This window comes from Zootermopsis nevadensis, unplaced genomic scaffold (assembly GCF_977971745.1).
Source record: "Zootermopsis nevadensis isolate Lab colony 2312 unplaced genomic scaffold, Znev_1.0 Znev_ptg000022l, whole genome shotgun sequence".
Lineage (NCBI taxonomy): Eukaryota > Metazoa > Arthropoda > Insecta > Blattodea > Termopsidae > Zootermopsis > Zootermopsis nevadensis.
In genome coordinates this window covers 2,632,369-2,650,648 of record NW_028259154.1, presented here as the reverse complement: position 1 = coordinate 2,650,648, position 18,280 = coordinate 2,632,369, and the positions used below count along the sequence as shown (strand labels likewise).

Sequence of the window (18,280 nt, the reverse complement as noted above, 5' to 3'; positions counted from 1 at the left end):
AATAATAAAGTCGTAAAACTGCAGAGGGGTATAGCTCCTACTCATTCTTGACCTTGGCACTAGATGGGGTTGAGGGGTCAGCGTCAAGCCCCTGGCCTCGCTTTATCCCCGGGAGAAAGGACCTCGGGCACCCATTGGATAAGAGGCTGGGTGGGCCCCAGAACCGGTCTGGACACAGAGGCTAGAAGAAAAATCCTCTGCCCCCGTCGAGGATCGAACCTCGGTCGTCCAGTCCGTAGCCATTCTCTGTCCTGAAGAGAAAATATAATAAGAGAGGAAAATTAGAGAAGGGAATTAATAGAACCCGCTTCCGGTGCGCTGTCCCCAACCGCCGGTTAAAAGACTTCGTGATCACGTTCAAATGCGAGTGACTGCATTGAGCGCAGTCTGAAGCCGCTCTGTGTGTCGCTAATTCCGCACGTGTAAACGACACGAAAGGGGATTTTGTGCGAGAGAGGAAACAGGCTTAAATGTGTAGTTTGCAGGGCGCAAAATGAGCCGGGCTTTGAGGTGCCGTGTACAGTTTTAATGTAATAACGAGTTGATCGTTTACGAGATTAGCAGCAACACGGAGTACATGCTGACATTTTGGCGTGCAGCGGTTTTCTTGCTTTCAACGCTTGTCACTACTAAACGGTGGTTAGCTATGGTATCAAACGGCTGTTGAAGGCAGGAGACTGTGTTAGCCTCCAGACCGTCAGACCTGTCACCGGCTTTGTGAGCCTTCGCTGCAGAACGTTTTCAGACCGACAACTTTTACGCAACGGTCACGCGTTCGGGAGACATTATTTTTTTCGAATCACGGTTACAGCACTGAGTATATCTGTGGTTTTATTCAGTCTCTCCGGATTAAAGTGAAGATACCAGATCTCGAAAGAATGAAATTTCGTCTTATTTTCAAAAATCTTTCATTATTTGACACATAAATAATTTCCCATCGAATTTTATTCAGTTGATATCGCGTTGTTAAATTTTCCAAGCCCAAAACATCTACATTATCCGTCACAATTTCTACACGGATCGATAGTGTTGTACGTTGCAAATCCACAACGATTTTGCAAGACATAAACATTTCTCTAACACTAATACGATATGAAATGTCTTGAAGTGGAAGATAGTGCAATTGAAAAGCACAGAAATATGGTAATTGTTTATAGTACAAACAGCAGGCCCGTTCATCCCAGAACCGAGTCTTAAAGTTGAAATTGTCATTGGAAATTAAAACGTTAAAAATCTCCTAGTATTGATTAAATTCCAGCGGAAATAATCCAAAGTCTCGGTGGGCTGCGAGGATGGAAAATGGATGGAGTTGGCTCAGGATCGTGTCCGGTGGCGGGCTTTTGTGTCGTCGGTGTTGGACCTGCGGTTTCTGCTACCAGGGAGTTAGTTAGTTAGTTAGTTAGTTAGTTAGTTAGTTAGTATGTGGCTAATTTACGTAAACTAAGAACAATGTCAGATGACACTGTCACATTGCGTTGACATATTGAAGCGCCAATAATATAATAATGAACGCGATAATACAGAAAATATAAACTGCAATCAGAACGTGAATGGACTTGTTTCCAAGTGTCCACCCTTCTTCCGGAAGTAGCAAACCTCGGCTACCGAAACTAGTCGAAGCAGCTGCCCGTCTTAAATCTCTCGGCTACAATAAAACTGCTTCATATTTGTCTGCTTCCACAGTTTGCACGAGTGCGTAACTGAACTCCCGAGGGCTTAATAAAACACTTCTTTGCATTTAAATTACTTTGTGGCACGCTTACTTCCGGATGGACTGAGCTGTCTGCTCTGTACTTTTAAACAGTGATACGGGGGCCCACGGGCTCACCGCAAATCTCCACCTGACGCACCGTCAAAACGTGACTCAGAAAGCAGTTAGTTCAAACTTTACTTATCTGTTTGTTTGTTTAATGACGCTCTGTAAACTGCAGAGGCTATCTAAGCGCTATGGACGACTGAAAAAGACGGATGTTTGTTAGCTTAGGAAATATATTACTAGCTTGACTTACTTACGTAAGGAAACAAGGAGAAGAAGGAAACAGTCCTTGCAGATTTTGTTCACTGACACAAAATGCGCCTTCAATGCCGGAGGTGGACGACCTGAAACATCAGTTTCGTTGCGACTTCCAAGCTGAGAATCGAAATCACGACTCCTAGAACCGAAACTGCTTTAATAAATGACGGAGTAATGGAGGTAACTATTATTCTCTTTCGCTCTGCAAACAACAGCAAAGCTTGTGTGTCCACAGCGACCTTCGATGTCGTAACGTCGTCGGTGTCCACGCGACGCACGAGAGCTCGAAAGAGCGATCTCAAGTCGCGAGCCAAGTTTTGTAATTACCCGCTGGCAAGAGTCCATGCGGCGATTCCTGCAGACAGACGGAACCGAACTTTGAATGTTCTTCGTGGAAATTTCTGTTGTGTCTTTTAGCGGAAATCCTGGGGCACCGGGCGGAGACATTGGGAGCTCCGAGAGTGGCTACAAGCTGCTGGCTGCAAAATTTATTGCACACTGAAAGCAGGAACGCGACCCGGTGGAAAATTTCTGTACCTCCGGTTAAGAAAGCGTATTACCTGTCGACGTCCCACAGTCTTTGATCTCCACACCATGGACCGCGAATTCGCTGTCATTACAACGGACGTTTCAGACTTCTCTTTTATTTACTTATATCCCTGCATGGTGTACAACATGAAATTTTTATTTTATCTTTTTTATTTCGAGGAGTGGTCATTCTTTGTGGGACATTCTGTATAATACAACACAGACAGAGTAAGGAATATGAGAGTGGCGTATGAACATTTTCGGGTCTAATGTTGCATCAGAATTAAAAACATTCTGAATCCTATTTTATTCTGTGTGAAATAAAGACAAACCGGTTAATGAGACGAGCGAATTACAATTTCTATCTCTTCCTTAAAAATCACGTGATGTCAATCACCTTCAGCGGTTCCTACCAGAGCAACTTCGTTGCAATGTGCATGGACTTTGTGCTGACTACGGAATTCTGAGTCTCGTACGTCAGAAGCTGGCGCTGTGGAATTACATCTCTCTCTTTACGGACACGCGAAAATTTATTTTACTACACGTTACACGGCATAAAGTACAGATTTACTATAAGTAGACAGAAACGTAACGTATTAATATGTATAAGATGCAATAAATTATTTAATCAACGTACGTGGCAGGTTGGCTTAGCGGTAACACTACAGATAATTATCCGAGATATGACTTGGTTTGAAGGAATGAATAGTCGATGAATTACAACGAATGAATAAATGGGCTTTCGTCGAGGAAAAGTCGAAATCAAAAAGTTCTACACAGGATTTGTCACTTATTAGCGTAGGACCTCTTTTCTTTTGATATGAAACGCCGTAAACTTCCGTAGATAACGAAATATCTTGTTTCGTAATGTTTCACGGGCAAGAAGCACTTACGATGTGGAGCCTGGCACTTCGGCAATTCAAAAGGACAGAGAGAGAGCTTACTCTCCAAACTCAGACGAACTCGTCCCCCCATCCTTCATACAGAGGATGCTCCAGACTTCCGTTAGTTCATCTCGGATCAAGTTTAAGTAAGGAGATTAATCGCAACTCGGCGAAAGACGAATGGTTTACGTATCTCTGCAGCCGTGGTCCATTGCCTTGCTAGTCCACGTACAGGGACCAGCGAACCAAGACGAATTTCATTTCGGCCTATTCACTGATGCTGCAGAACAAACACCTGTTTGTTTCCCCCGAGTTTCTATCAAAATGAATTCCCCTTTGTCTGGGTTATATTAAACGCGGCGCAGATATTTAAAAACAATTAGCGAAAGTTAGGTTAACAACCCGTCTACACAATTCTCGATTACAGTGTCGATTTTTATTCAGATCCACCACATGTTTCGACCTTAACTTGTCATCTTCAGGTGATTTTCATTAATTTTTTCGAAACTAATTGATACGGCTGCTAACTTTCTGTTGCGGACTCCACCACTTTAACAGCTTATAAACGTGAGATGAATTTTAAACTAAACCACGATTGTTCTGACACTGCAGCTGGTTAATAATTAGAATAATATACAGGGTGATACAAAAAGTAAATAACTTTACCCCTGAAATGAACATCAATGCGGCACAGTGAGTAAAAATGACAAATTATTCACATGGAAACACTGTGCACTCCAATAAACAGTGCATTTTTCCACAGTTTATAATCACCCTGAATGTTGCCAGGAGCTGAAATTCGTTTGTAAAAAAATCTCTAAATCCTTCGGAACCTCACATTTTCCAGTGCCCGACCTCCGTTCCGTCCGCCTCAAAGGGAACGTCACAATCTCCTCCCTCCCCCCAGCCCTCAATACTGCAGCTACAAGAGACTTGAGTTCTTAGAGGTATTTGAGTTGTCCTCAGAATTCACCCCTTCCAGTGTCCCCTTGTTTTCTCATCTTCTCTTCCCAGTTTCCCTCAATCGATGTAGTCTGAAGAAACAAACGGGGATCCCGGAAGTCTCCGGCAAGCCAGAAACACTTCATTGTAAATCTAAGCAGGACATTCGCTTGTTTCTCCGCAAGTCTTCCTAACACGCGTGCACAACTCTGCTCAAAAGACGGCAATCACTGCCTTTCTTTAGTGGTAATAACACTTGATTCAAATTTTTATATATCCTGAATCTCTTACGACAATTTTTAAACTTGAAATTCGTCTCCCAAAATATTCATAATGCACCACTAACACGCAGTCGGATGTTACATTGCCCTGTGCAAGTAATAAACATGTTTAAGTAACTCGAAGGCGCAAATTCCTTCTTGCAAATCTAATAGTAGCTCAGCTGGTCAATAAATAACATCTTTTTAAAGAAGCCTAAAGTTCATTTTCGTGCTCATAAGACGCCGTCACTTGCCGCTCTCAGCAGCCTGATGAATCCAATCCGTGTCCTCACATGCTTTCATGTGACCCAAGTGCCCACTTTCTTCCATGTTTTCCGACTGGAATTTGGTATGAATTCATCACCTCACAAACCTTCATTTCATCTTCCTAAAATGATTTGATGAAAAGAGGTCCTCGTCGTTACGCCCTCTTCTCCTCCTTCCTATCAGTTCAATTCTCCCCTCAGTACCGAGTTCTTTCTCAGGCAGTCCCAAGTTTCACCACTTTGTCGTCACATCCACGGAAGACAGACTAAAGGCGAAAGATTCTGAACTGGCCGTAGAAGATTATTGTGACTAAAGTTTTCCGTGTTTTTTCGCAGTCCCTCCAGGAGGACAGCGCTTTGAAAGAGGCCACGGCTCCTTCCCACCGATCTTTTGAATGTTTACGAACGTGATTATCCTTATATGCCAAACGACACAGATACAACGTCATCAATAACCCGCGTATCCCAGGGGTTGGACACCCGGAACTTCACTTGACGGGACTAGCACCGCCTAACATCGTGTGGTAAGTCACGTGCCACACCGCGACGCAGTGCAGAGGTTCGTAACAGTGGTGAATCCTATTGCGGAATCTTAGAAATGAATAATTAACTTTTATGGACGTCATCGAGTGTCCTTTGCCGTGGAAGGCGACAGTATTCGTAATGTGTGCGGGTTTAAAGACAAACAACTTGAAAGTTTTCTGCAGACTTAAAAAAAAAGTAAATTTGCCCCCGCAATTAAGATGTTTGGGTAAATGAAGGTACCGCCACGGATTCTTAGCTTCACCTGAGGGGTGGCGAAGAGATACATCATTGCACTTGCCGGGAATAAAACCCCGGTCACCCGTTGCGCAACCTGTCACTACAGAGACTGACCTGTCGGACGGACAGTCCACGTGTCAGCTAAAGCTTTTATAATTCAACGCAGAGAGAGAGATGTACATGGATGATGAGAGACCGAATTAAAAGTGGAAAGACATCGATGTACTTAATTATTAAAAGCTCTTATCAAGGTGGAAGTATCTTGTAAGGGGAAAGCAGGTTCAGAGACACAGAGTATGTTTTTTTAGTGTTTACTTACTATATGAAAAAATAAATAAAATGAAGGCAAAACGACAGCGTTACCCAAATTTTAGTTACGAGTAGGTGAAATACCTTAAGAACCAGAACAGAATCGAAACTATTGAAGCCAAAGGCAACGACAGGACACAATTCCGAACCAGTACCATCAAAATAATACCTTCAAAAACTACGTCGTTAATACCATATTAATGTTATCCTCCCATGTTTTCCATTTCTCAGGTATCGATTAACCACCGAATTCTGTAAGCCACGCTGCATCCAAATCAAATGAACACAGAAGATAATCCGTAAAGAAGAAACACTTTACATTAAAGTCTTGTCAACTGAAATTCCGTCACCTCTTGTCGACCATCTACAACTGATTTTTAAAAATATACGCACCTTCTTGTCTGCAACTTAAGATGGCTGTCTTCTGGGTTGTTGGGCCGTGTCGTCTGGTAGAAGTTTACCGACGTTTCAGAGGTCCTTGCTGCCTTTATCATCAAGGCGATCGCCCTGATTCTGCAGGCAGCAAAGTCCTCTGAAACGTCTGTAAACTTCTACCAGACGACACGGCCCAACAACCCAGAAGACAGCCATCTTCAGACTCACCGCCGTGAGAACCTCAAATCCTACATATCTGTAACTTGTTCAATTCTGCGGTGAAAAAGGCAGGCGTCAGTTCGGGAGTGGATGCAGCTGGCAAAGGATCGTGTCTAATGGCGGAATTTGGTCTGAGCAACTTTGAACCTTTGGGTAATCTCGTCCCATTGCCAGTTCCTTGATTTCTTGGTAACGTTCGGAGGTCACTTTTAGATTCCTCACCTCTTACGTCCACGTTCATGACCTGGGCGTAGGCTTATGACTGAGGGGGGGGGGGGGGGAGCTGGCGGCAATGTCTGTGTGCACGTGTCTCTTCACTGTGTGGTACCTACGCTGAATGCTGCCAGAAGAATTTGTTTTTGCCCGCTCGTAGTTGACACGAAACGGAAGCTGAATGTTGACAGATTTCCGAGACAGCGCGCACAGAGCAACAACTGTACGAAAGCACTCCTGCCAAATGCTATTAAGATCTGTAAGTTTTACCTCAGATGAGTTCTGTTAAGGAAACACAAACAAATGAACTCTGCAGACAAGAGAAATAACGGCTCCAACACGAGTCGCTCTCTACTGCTGTCTCTCTAATACAATCGCAAGCCTCTTAAGACCAAGGAAGGATGAAGAATCGCATTGGGACAGAGCGTGGGCCGCTCCTCTGTTTCGCTGCGTCTTCTTTATTATTAATAACTCTCCGTTTGTACGAAAAGAAAAGAAACACGGATTGACGTCCACACGAAACTCCGCAGACCAAGAAGGAGATTACATCAATGCCCGTGTGGCCTGTCAGCTGAATCACTGTGATCGAGACATCGCCCGCGGCGAAAAGAATTCAATTTGATCTATTCTTTATTTGTTTAGGTTGTCTGGATCGAACAAGGAGATTTACTGAAGATTTTAGTAATTGCAAGACTTTGTGTCCTCGGTTCTGCAAGCGAGTTCATCGACATTCAGAAATAGAGATTGTGTGATATGGGGGAAAAGGTGACTGACACCGATCATTCAATGCCACTAGGAAAGTGGGAAACCCTACATTGGGCTTTCTTATACACACACGTACCACGCAGAGCAGTCGCACGGAAGACGAAAAGATAATATTAAAAATAAATCTTAAAGATATATTTAGATCGAGAAGGTCTTGAATGTTACCGGTTTCTAAATATGAAGCGGATTCTGATCACGGCACAACTGCAGTCTCTGTTGTAGTTACGAAAGATCAAGGATCCATAAACTAGCAGAAAGAGAGGAAATTCGCTGTTATGATCGCGAGAGGGGAAGAAAAATACCAAATTGAAAAATTAATGTTTAAAAGCCCACAGGCAACTGAGAAAGACGGACAGACAGTTGCAGACAGAGTCAGACACTGGCACTCAGCGAGATACAAGTTGCAACGGACTGATGCGTCCTCATCCTTAGTGTTGACTCAGATAGTGTGAGAAGTGTGAGTTGATGATTAAGCCAGTCTCAGGTAATAAGCACATAATCAATTACATAATCGGGTTAAAAGACGATAACTGGGGACATAGTGAGAGATGAGACGTGAATCTAGGGATAAAGTAAGCATACAGTTTACATAATTACTCTTAAAATACATACCGTAATTAATCGATTTTAGGATCTCATCGATTGTTCAACGCACCATTGACTTAGTGTTAGGTTCTCAGTGAAAAAAAGCACTATTACGATTCTTAGATGCCATAAAATGTAAGACACGCCCGGATTTAAGAAAATTTAAAATGTGAAAAAACTGCTTCATAAAACAGAGGAAATAGATCCGTGCCCGACCCAATCTTCCGATCTTGGACCGGACATAAGATGAAGTTTCTAAATTCCTTCCTTGCGAATTCCGAGTAGCAGCAGCAAAACTTTGCTATAAATTCGGCGACGAGAAACAAACACGTGTGATTATCAGTGGTGAGCAGCAGAGTGACAGAGGTATAACGCTGTCAAATTAACTGACTTAATTCTGAAAGTGTTAATTAGGTAAATGTTTCGTTAGAAAGCGAATTACACCATCAGATTTCAAAAACTAGTGTAATAACTGTCAGCAGATGAGGTCCAAGCGACGTTTCACTAGCAAATTCAGTGTAATTTCTTTGTACTCACATTATTAAACAGTCCGTGGCTCAGAGATCTTGATTCTACGAAACCATGCAAGAATTTTTAACATATCAAATACATACACGTAATATGTATTTAATTGAAAACATTTAAAGTTCACATTTTTTAGTATTTGGAATCCGATTAACGTGTTGCAGTACCGGGAACGGCAGATCTGCAATGAGAACATGGCTATTCAAATATACAGAATGGTGAGAGGTTTGTGTTGTTTATTTGCTGTTCCAAATACGATTTATCAGCAGCGCAGTTCATGTGTCGTCGAATGGGAAAACGAATATGAAAAAAAAATATGGATTTGAAAAGCTGTGGAGGGCTTCTTCAGTTTGGATAGTGAGGAAAACCACGACAATCACTGCCGCTTGTTTGCTCTGTGTCACGTGACGTGGCAAGCACAGGAAATGCTATTTGTTTCCCCCGTCAGAGTGCGAAGGTCAACTCTGAAAACGCAGAGGAGGGCGGAAGAGACAGCTAAATGTTCTGAAAATGAAATTAGAAGAATTTTAGCAGAGAACTTCATTACGTTCGCCTGCCAGGAACTGTTTCTAAACTTCTTCCGAAACTGAGGGACAGGATTTCTTTCACAGGCGGTACAACAAACTTACGAAACGTCGCGACGGAGCTTCGATTTATTCCCCACACACCAGCTGAGTTGACAGTTGCGATTTTTACGATCAATCACAAGATTTTTTTAATATGAATTGAAGCTTCAGCGGCGACTAAACTCAATAAAATCTTCTCGGATAAACAGCAGCGTTAATTGGTTACACGAGTAGACCGACGTTTCCGGAACAATCTCCGTCCCCATCACCAGGGTCCTGACATTAGATTCCGGGAAGATTTTACAGACCGATTTCTTTGTTTTAAAAATTTCTCGCAAAGATCGCCAGTTTTCTCTGCATGAAGTGTACTTCCTGGTGGCAGACAGGGGGATATTAATACGCCATTGTACCAGCGACTTGAAATTTTCACCGGCCAAAAAGCATCGCGACTGCCGTAAGAGGACAGCCTCTATTTGCCACGAATTTCGCTGATGATATTATCGCACACAGCGGCCATTGTCTCAAATGAACGCTTGCAGCGACGGAAACATTACGAGAACTGTGGGAAAAGACCATGAAAGTGTCAAACACAAAAGACGAAATCCACGAAGCTGCGGTTCCTTCTCTAGCCGAGCATACATTCGCAACAGGAACCTGAGGAAAACCTGGCTAAAATGAGGGTTTACGTAACGTTCAGGAGACAGGGAGCGGAGCATTTGTGGTTCGTGTGATATGGAGACAAAGGGATAGTGGGCCTAGGTGTCTGGGGGCACAGGTCGTGTGTGCTTAGTGTAGCAGAGGACCTCCTTTTACCTGAATACCAGGGAGAAAGGGAAATTGTCTTCGTTTGCGTTGGTATTGCTGGGATTCCCTTCGCACGTGACTTGGGCACTGCCGGGGCAAGACGAAGGTCTGAAGCTGAAAAGCGGAATTTTCATCGACTGCAGACCAGATTCTGAAATTTAATAAGCTTACTTAAACAATTATTATTATTATTAAGTGTGCTTATTCTCTCAGGAATTGTGCATTTATGAAGCGGAATGCATTCAATTATAATGCATTCCCGCGTTTAAAATATAAAAAAAAAATTAGGTATGATATAATTCAGCGTCAAACTGCCAAGGAAAATATTTATATCTGAATATCGGAAGCTTAGGCTACGTAATAAGCTGCTGTTTCCTTCGGTCAATGCACGGTAACTCCAAAATTAGCCATTTTGATACGTACGAATATTGACCGAATCTCCGGTGCCTTTTATTTTGGTCAGTACGTGTACCTCGTGCAGAATTTCTATCAAGAGCACGGCCTCTACCTGATAATTACACAAATTTCTTGTCTTTGAAGTTGCTGTCCTCTAAATTTCTTGTTGTAGTTATAAAGTTTCGAGGAAATACCACAGAATTGAACCTGAAGGTTTAGCACTAAATTTAGAATGTGGTATTCAGGATAAGACCGAGATTGATAGGCTATTATAACGGGTCCAACCGAGAACAGAGGCTCAGTCGCTTTCCGAAATGTCTTGTTCTTTCAGAACACCAAACGTTGGACAAAGCACAGAAATCCAGCAGTACTAATTGGCAATATATCATCGTCACAACCATGGTGATGTCTGGTTTCGTATGTAATGAATTTCATTAGATCGGCAGAATCAATGCTGCGGGCCCACAATTCGTACAGCCTGGGACTTAAAGGACGTTTTGTGTTTTCCTCTCCAAAGGAATTCCATTATAGTAATTTTGGCTGACTCACGTTTAAGTTAATTACAGAGTGACTGTTCTGTTTTATTTTACTTGGGAACGAAAATTATGACGCCAAGGCCTTTAATTATTCAGGTGTTCCTGCTAAAGCAAGGCTTTTGCCGCAGTGCATCAAAGATTCATGCACTGAGGTCAGTTCCCTGCTTATTCTCGCTGCCTTCCAGGTTCGCTGCTTTTAGAAGTCAAAACTGACATTCCGACACGTAATTCCGACTGTAACATCGTAACTGAAGAAATGTGTTTATTTACCCACAACTGAAGTTGTTTGAGGGCATAAATATACTGAGTCAGCTATTTTACTAGTCTCGATGTTTTCTACCCCATGAAAACAATTAAAATTTCTTGCACTCTGAACATCTTTATTGCATGGATAAAGATATGGAATTTTTCTCTCATCAACGCGAACAAATCAATTCCATGTCTACGAGTAAATTAAGATCAACTGGAAACCGAAATTGTACATCGCAGTTAAGAATCTTTTCATCTCCCGTCTGCTCCCAGAAAAGACTGGAAACTTGTACTGTTAAAAAGACACTGGAATTACAAAGGCGTCTTTCAGTAGCCACATCTACCCACGTTGGTGGACAAGGCCCCCCCCCCCTCAGGCAGTCCCGGTATTCACATGGTCTAGGTGGTCTACCCCAGTGTTCCACAAACTTTTTTACCAGTGGCACACCATAATTTGTCAAACACACGAGAAAGCACACCACAGAATTTCGCCTCACTAAAAGGGGGCACGATCTACACACGGCCACAATATGTAAATCCTTACCTCGTAAAAATGCAGGAATATGAAAACAAAATACATCACGTGCTGAATAAAATCATCGATGATGAACCAGTGTGCGTGTGTGTTGATGTTGAGTCTCACTGTGACTAGGCAACACGCGTGTTGTTTCAGTAACAACATAAACACAAATTAAAACAAGAAATTAGAGTTTTCCTGTTCCAAAATTTGGCTGAGATTTCTATCATTTTTAAGAGCGACGTTAATATAATTAAAACACGTAAGAGATAGTTGCATAGCAACGGGTGACGCCCAGTGCAATAGAAACAAAGGAAACAGCTGAAAAACGAGGGCTTCGCCCGTCCTAAAATTACAGCCGTGTTATTTTTGCCTGTCGAAATACGTGAGGTGACAGCCACCACACCATCCATTATGACGTCAGTGGAGTGCTCGTGCATTGTGACGTCATGGAAACAATTACAATAGCATTATAATGGCGAAACGTCAGTGACATTTTGTCGCTGATATCCTGTGATTGATATCCGCGTGTTTAAAGGCGAACAGATCACTTGGGAGGACAGAATGCCAGTGTTTGGATTGGATTTAACTGACACGGGATATTCTCCAGTGGCGGGCTCTAATGAACAAGATTATGCACCATAAAAGCCAGGAAGGTGACGGACTAGATGAGCGACTGGTAGCGTGTCAGTTATTTTACCAATAACGGAGCCGCACTGAGTGGCATTTCCACCAGATCACGTGAACAATCAGAAGCATTCGACCTGCCTTAGTCTTCAAGCTCGCTAATTCTCGCCAGCTTGAATTTGGGCATTGCTGTCGTATTTATTATAAATCAAAATAATTAAACATCTACAGAAATTTTATAATTGTAAAACCATATCTTCGGCATATACGTGCCATCATCAGAACATTACGTTCCATATTCGTACGTAAGACGTAGACCAATTCAATTCGATTTTATTACAGTCATATTAAGTGATTTACTAATTAGTGTAAGTATTATGTAATTAATTTTGCGTTACTCATACTTAGTTAACTTTTTACTGTACAAGCAGCGAATTTGTTACATTAATACACAAATATAACTTCTGTTACTTTGTGGTTTTGTATATAATTTCAATTATAGGAATTCTATATTTAAACAAATGCAGAATGCTTACATAAACAACTCTTACTTTTGACTACGACTTGTTAAGTCGATAGTTTTCGATAATTAATTTTGTTGTAGATCTGTTGTGGTGGCAACGTATGTCTGTGGGCTGTACAGCCTCCAAGACAGAGACAATGTATCCCCGAATCACCGCTCACATCCACGCTGTGCCTTCACGCAATCGCAGGATCCACTACAAATGGCAGTGGTTTTAACAAACTGACACCAAATGCGTACAGAATTAATTTTCCGACTGAATGTAGACTCGCCCCAGTTCTCCACTACTTTAAGAGTTGTTACAAAAAGACACTTATGTTGAGCGACAGTTGCAGACGTATATTTAATAATCTTATCGGAAACAATTAAGATTTATTAGATTTATTAGTAACACTCCTCCGAAACATCGCCTGTGTGTGGTGTAATGGCCTCAAAGCGGTTTTATTCATGTCCGAATTCAAGTATTCTCACCAGCTGTAACAAATTCATGGACTGTAGCGACAACCAACAACTTGAAGCTAAATCACGCGCAGGAAATATTAACGCGACTCTTTCTAAAGAAACGTAAGTGATGAGAAAATGAATTGTTACATTCATCAGTCACCGCATGCAAATTATTCTGCATAATGAGCGACCACGATGCTCAGAGGGCAGGAGTTGAAGTCTAAGGGGTTGTTTCCCATAGCTCAGCAGGCGGCGGCCATGTTGAGCGTCCAGACGTATAATGCATTTAATTATGAGACTAGAGGAGATGCGAACTGCGTAATTCCGTTTATTAATCACAAGAAAATCCTTTATCATAGAAGCCTGAATCCTTTTTTGGGGCCGATTTGACAAGATCTCAGTCCAACAACAGCCGCTCGAAGAATATAAATGTCCCGCGCATAATAAAAGAGCGAGGAAGCTTTCACTCCTGGAACAGACGTTCATAAACGACGATCACTCACAGCAACGTCGTTGTAAGAAATGCAAATAACAAACGCAGAGACGCGCGCTATTAATTATGTCGTCTTCAGAGCAAAACCTAGACACTCACTTGCGTACTATAATACATGGAGCGGAGTCCTTCCTGAGAAGCTAACAGTCGCTCAGCCACTCAAGTAGTCTTCAACATTTGTGGTTCATTACCGTGTTCACAAGAACCTGCCACTGGTCCCTATCCTGAGCCAGATTAATCCAGTCCATACTACCCATTCTACCTCTCAAAGATACATTTTAATATTATCCTACCATCGATGTCTAGGTCTTCCTTGTAGCTATGACCTTCTGGTTTGCCCACCAAAACCGTGTATGCATTCCTCTTCACTCTCATGCGGGCTACATGCCCTGCCAATCTCATCAGTCTAATTACATTCAACTGCCGGTGCCCTACCGAATTTGGTGCAAGTGTCCTCCAGCTGAGGCCCGTTTTTTAGATTCATTCCAATTCCATCAAATGTGTGTTCAGCCCATCCGTCCGTGCGTAGATAACATAGAAACTCGAGAACGGCTGAACAGATTTTTTACACTGGTTAATATGAACGTGATAAGTGCTTAGATTCCTCAGGATGGAGGACGATCCTTCGCCATGACTGATGACGTCACAGCTGATAAGATTATGATTCGATGATGGCTAGACGGATTTTCATGCCACTGAACGCCACTTCACTATTCAGCTATGCCTATATTGTCTATATTCGTTTAATGGTATTTTGATATGTTTCTGTTTCCCTTGGAATTTCCCTGCAGACAAGATTTTGGGAAGTTGTGAGAAGACAATTTTTACTATTTTTTTTTTCAAGTTATAAGAACATATAAATTTTTAAAATCCACGCATAACACATCGAATATCACTTTGAATATGACAGGTCCAACGTTCAAATCTCGGCGCGGAGACTGAGGTATTTCTCGCTTTTCCTTGGTTCCTCTAGACAAACGCACGAGACCGCTTTCTTCCAAATTCAGTGATGATTCTTTCCTTCTGCGCTGTACAATTCGTGAACTTCCAAGAACTACAGAAACACAGATGTTGCATTTAAAACGCAGATAAATACAGAAAGAAACGCGGTTTCATATTCAGTTTTTATTTCTTAGGAATAACTTACACAAACAATGTCCGACACGGGGAGGGGGGGTGTCTATTACACGCGGGGGTGGACCTGCTTATGGTTTCATTGTCATAGTGAGTGCCAGTTCCAGGGTTTTGTTTAAAATGTTACACCCTCAGCATATGAGTAGATCTCAACTTCAGTAAGGCTACTTACAAGAACTTAATTCCGTATTTTTTGCTGTGTGCAGTCACATGGCAGAACTACTGCAAGGCTTCAACACCCGGAGGAAAATACCAGAAGACCATGGAGAGGGGTCCGTGACGCTACCGTTATTGTAACGTGCCTGAGATTGTGCGGAACGCAGGCTACGCCTTCAGCTGTATCAGCAAAAGCTACTTCTCTGGTAAACATCCGCGTGTTTCCGTTCAAACACAGCGAGTCTAATTAGAATGTTGGTACAGCAAACACCTGATTTTATTTCCGTTACTTGAGATACAGCCATAATTAACGTGGAAAACTATAACCACGACGTTAACTTGGTAAACTGCATGGTTTTTGCTATTGGGGGAGGGGGTTTCCGGTATCTAACAGACGAATTTATACTCGGGAGAGCAACTGCGGGAATTCTCGTCACTGCAGTTGGCCACCCTGGTGTACATTTCGTTGGCCGACGCTTCACAGAGACGTATTCCGTCCAAGGCTGTGTTTTTCTTTTGTTTACAAAAGGTAACAACGAGCTCTATAACTCCGAGCACAGAATTGTTCATGTCCTCCGACAGAGGGTTAAAACGCGCTGTAAAAGTGACATAAAAGACGCCAGATTGAAAAGCCGCTAAAACAAGACGAGTCTTAACTCCTTAAATCGTTTAATCTGTACAGAGCGCAACAGACATTTCAGAATAACAAACTCGCAAATGTGTTTAGTTATCTGGTCTATGTATCTAACCTCGATTCGACTGCCTTACTATGACCAATACACATTTCCACGCCAGCTTAAAGGAATACAACCTTAAAAGATTGCAGATGCACGTAGTAAAACACGAAGAGCTATTGGCTGAAATGCGAAGGCGAAAGTTGCAGCTGTAATTACGTTCTGTGAGAGCGAGTGGATTAGAGTCATATGACTTCATGTGGTCCAGCGGTGGTCTGCTGTGGACACGGTACTGAACCTTTGATATTTGTTTTGTTTGAAGAGGTGACCAGTTATTTACACTGACCGAATAATTTCATACGACTCACTAAATCAACACACGTGCCAATTTCAGTACGAATAATCTCTTAGGATACGATATCCTGTCTTTCGACCGGGTTCCCTGTGCGGTAATGCCTAGACGTCATCGTACGCAGTCGGTGACGCGGTAAATGAAACACTTGCTTTTGGAATGCGTTCTGGGTTGTATCTCGGTTGGTTGGGTAGTCGGCATCGATCGATCGCCTCTGCCGAAAGACTCGAACTTCCTGTTCGGTGCGTCGCGTGTTCAAATCTCGGCCTCAGAAGCAAACGCTGGTTTAGCGCCTCAAATTTAGTCACGACTACTTCCTTCTTTATTCATTCCAGTTCATTATTCATTAGGCCTAACTTTCCCGTCATTCGACACTATATAGTCTGGTCTCACGTGCTGGCAGCGTCGTTAAATATACCGCAGAGAATCACACCAACAATTCCGAGGCGCTGTCCACACAACCAAGAGCTTATGGCCACCAGAAATGGAAGAGGGGTCATACGTAATACATAAACAGGCTTATTGCCGTCAGCGGAGTCCGATGGCAAAGACTGCTCAAAGAGCGAGGGAAGTTGTTCCCCCACCCCTGATGCACGGAGGGAATCCTGACGTCACTGACGAACCAGAAGATGGAGGATTCATGTTCGTATAATGACGATAATAATCGCCCGTCTGTGCAGTGCTTATCTCCGGCATTGATAGCCTTTCTGGGTTATTTGTACAAAGTGCACACATGACGTCACAAAATATTAACCGCATTTTGACGAAATTTTGGGATTATGTTGTAACCTTCCTTGGAATATTGAGGTCCTTCCAAGAAACACACATCAGTACCCAGAGAACACTGGAAAATTGCAGTTAATAAAACGCGCGTACTGAAAAAACACTTGATTTCAAGAATAATTCCTCCACACTTCACATTTATTGTGGACGACCTTGAACTCGTTAATCGCTGATAGTGCAACGAATGCAACCCGCACAACTACGAGACGCACTGCATCACAGCACGGGCATATTTTGTCAAAATGGCTTATTATGCAGTCCTGTTCGCAGTAATTTTAAACTCTAAATGGATCATAAAACCAGCAGGCAGTGAAGTATTTGTTTTATGGTCAGCGAGTTTTAATCACCGCTCGGTAAAACAGTGGCTAAGTTTCGTTGGATCGGGACAAAACATCCCATTGTGTACGCATCTATCTGGTTCCAGCTCCAGTAAAAAAACAATATAACGGAACGCCATTGTAAAAGTTGCTCTTTAGTGTTATCGTGAAAATGTGTTAATCATCAAAGAGAGGCACGACCTGAACACGGTTTAGTCGTGGGTTATAGGTCAACAAATATACGTATGTTACTGAATGAATATCGCGTGCTCATTCATTCATTCATTAACCGACAGCGCGAGGCTCGATACGAAATGATACGCTCAGTCCGGCGAAACACTTTATCGAATGTCCTCCGCCTGCCCGGAATGCTCGCGACCGCACGGCGACTGTCAGCTTCTGTTTTGAAACAGTTGACAGACACGATGCGAGGCTCTTCCTGTTTCCCGCTGGATGGGATCAAGGTTCAATGCAGGCAACACGTGGAACACGAAAAAGGTGGACACTTATGAAATAACTTGCGACGAGCAGGCGTGCACTCATCATTTCACGTTTCCAGGCGCGTTTGCAACTAGGAGTTTCAAAAATTCACCTGTTATCTACGCTACCGAAAAATATACTGTATATTGCTTACTTTTGTTACAGCAGCTTGAAGCTAATAACTTTTAATCATAATAAAATCTTATTAAATGTATGGAGATATAATAAGAAACAGGATATCCCAAAATGATGCATACACGCATTCACTGAATGAAATAAATACATTTAAATCAACTAAATCGTTACAAACGTCAGCAATGGCAGTGAATATACTGCAGGTATTCAAAATGCGCACAGTTGACAGGGGTGAGCAACTGTTTGACAAGCGGCCACCAAAGTTGCTGATGGCTCAAGACCGTTAAATTTCTTTCTTGAGCTCACGAAATGTTGAAGACTTTGACCTGTACACCGCAGTCCACTTTAAGTAACACCAGAAGAAAACTTCGTGGTTAAATCTGGCGTCGTGAGGGGTACTCAACAGATCCTCTGCGTCCTATCCATCGGCAGGGAAATGTGTTGTAA

The 18,280-nt window shown here is 42.5% G+C and overlaps 1 protein-coding gene across 3 annotated transcripts in view; it reads right to left on the bottom strand.

The window, feature by feature from the left end:
- The window catches only part of LOC110834179 (neuroligin-4, X-linked-like), a 215,020-nt gene that overhangs the window by 74,606 nt on the left and 122,134 nt on the right, over nt 1–18,280 (bottom strand). The window lies entirely within an intron of this gene.